General features: G+C 47.0%; 1 non-coding gene across 1 annotated transcript; it reads right to left on the minus strand.

Annotated features, from left to right (window-relative positions):
• Positions 1-1,190: 1,190 nt before the first annotated feature.
• Positions 1,191-1,330, minus strand: LOC119470353. Its single transcript, XR_005199246.1, has one exon. It is a non-coding gene; the product is annotated as a U4 spliceosomal RNA (small nuclear RNA).
• Positions 1,331-2,458: the final 1,128 nt, after the last annotated feature.

A 2,458-nucleotide genomic window follows, 5' to 3' on the forward strand; every position in this document is an offset into this window, starting at 1 on the left:
TTTTTAACTTGAGACAGAGTCTTGCTTTGTTGGCCAGACTGGAGTGCAGTGCTGTGATCTCGGCTCACTGCAACCTCCAATTCCCGAGTTCAAGCGATTCTGCTGCCTTAGCCTCCCAACTCGCTGGGACTACAGATGCACACATCACCACGCCTGGCTAATTTTTTATATTTTAGTAGAGATGGGGTTTCACCATGTTAGCCAGGATGGTCTCGATCTCCTGACCTTGTTATCTGCCCTCCTTGGCCTCCCAAAATGCTAGGATTACAGGCGTGAGTCATCAAGCCTGGCACCATGTTTTAAAAATGTCTCAATGTCTCCAATTCTGACTGTAAATCTAAGAGTGATTCCTGTGTGTGTGTGGTTAGGAGGAGTCTGACCTCCACCAGAGGGGCTTTGTGGGCTGGAACTTCATCCTCCTGCAGAGCACAGGACCCACCCCTGAATGCAACCTCAGCCTGGAATCCTGACACAATCATTTGGTGCCCCTTTAACTTGATACACTGTGTACATACTGATATCTGTAATATGTAGAGATCTCTGACAAATCTAAAAGAAAGATAGGGCCGGTCAAGGTGGCTCACACCTGTAATCCCAGCACTTTGGGAGGTTGAGGCAGGCGGATCACCTGAGGTCAGGAGTTCAAGACCAGCCTAATATGGTGAAACCCCACCTCTACTAAAAATACAAAAATTAACTGGGCATGGTGGCATGTGCCCGTAGTCCCATCTACTAAGGAAACTGAGACAGGAGAATTGCTTGAACCTGGAGGTGGAGATGGCAGTGAGCTGAGATCATACCACTGCACTCCAGTCTGGGCGACAGAGTAAGACCCTGTCTCAAAAAATAAATAAATAAAAATAAAAGAAAAATAAGCCGGGCGCGGTGGCTCACACCTGTAATCCAAGCACTTTGGAGGCCAAGGCGGGCGGATCACCTGAGGTGGGAGTTCAAGACCAGCCTGACCAACATGGTGAAACCCCGTCTTTAAATAAATAAATAAATAAATAAAAAGAAAAGAAAAATAATACTTCATGTTTGGAAGAAATCTTCAGACTAGGCCTGGTGTGGTGGCTCTTTCCTGTAATCCTAGCACTTTGGGAGGCTGAGGCTGAAGGATCACTTGAGTTCAGGTGTTTGAGACCAGCCTGGACAGCATAGTGAGACCTCCTATTTTTTTTTAAATTCAGTCCCATAGAGACTGCCAAAAGTTGCCAATGTCAACTATATTTCAAGTCATCATGGCGGGGTATTGGGAAAAGTTTTCAATTAGCAATAAACATGCCTCAGATAAACCTCATTGGCTACGATACTGCCCCTGCGAAAAACTCTATTTTTTTTTAAATTAAAAACAAAACATAAAAGAAATCTCCAGGATAAATATGAATGGCCAATAAACATAATGTTCTATTCATTCTTCTCTGGATCTGGACGAGGCCCTGGGCCATAAGCACACAGCTCTGGGTCGCCCTCAGGGTTGTGTGTGCCCTGAGTCCCCACACACATCTCTCCACTTAGCTTGCCTGCCCAGTCTTTCTTAACAGATTTACAAGCAGAAACACATTGGTGGGAAAAACAGAACACGTTAAAATATAGGTTCAGCTTTGATTTCAAGGAGAAGCTGCAGGCTGGATGAAGAACTGGGAAGGTCACCACAGGAGACGCAGCCTAGCCTCTTCTTAGACCTCAGCAACTCAGGTCTGGCCCCAAGTTTCACCCCACCCAGCAGCAAAGGCTCTGAGCTCTTCTGGGCCCACCATCCTTAGAAAGCAGTTTGGGGGAGGGGTGTCTCATTGTCCCCACTCCAAATTATTTCTTTGAGGAAAAGCTATTAGTTTACTTCTCGAGGCCTATTCTCAGGGTGTCAGTGTGACCAGCTTTTTGTTAGTTGATTTTTCAGGCTTCCCTGTAGTTCAGGGTGTCCAGGGACCCAGTTCTGGCAAATGAGATATAAGTGGACACCACTGCGAGAGGAACCGAGACAGTCTTCTAAAAGAGGAGAGACTTAGCCAGCTCTGCATTGGGTCCTTTGCCCTCCCTCTTCCTGCCTTGGTGCAGATGAAAGTCTTGGCACTGCAGCAGCCACCTTGCATCCACGAGGCAGTAAACGTCGGCTGACAGCCACCTGCTTCAGACGGCAGCCCGGGAAGGTGGAAAGAGACTGGGTTCTCAATGACAACTTTGAGTCACATCAGCCCTAGAATTCTGTTATATGAAAAACAATCCTTTTAGTTGTTTAAAGCACTGGTTTTAGGCCAGGAGCAGTGGCTCATGCCTGTAATCCCAGCACTTTGGGAGGCCAAAGCAGGTGGGTCACCTGAGGTCAGGAGTTCGAGACCAGCCTGGCCAACATGGTGAAATCTTGTCTCTACTAAAATACAAAAATTAGCTGGGTATAGTGGCAGGTGCTTGTAGTCCTAGCTACTTGGAAGGCTGAAGCAGGAGAGTCGCTTGAACG

The sequence above is a fragment of the Cebus imitator genome, unplaced genomic scaffold, assembly GCF_001604975.1.
Source record: "Cebus imitator isolate Cc_AM_T3 unplaced genomic scaffold, Cebus_imitator-1.0 Scaffold28, whole genome shotgun sequence".
Classification (NCBI taxonomy): Eukaryota; Metazoa; Chordata; class Mammalia; order Primates; family Cebidae; genus Cebus; species Cebus imitator.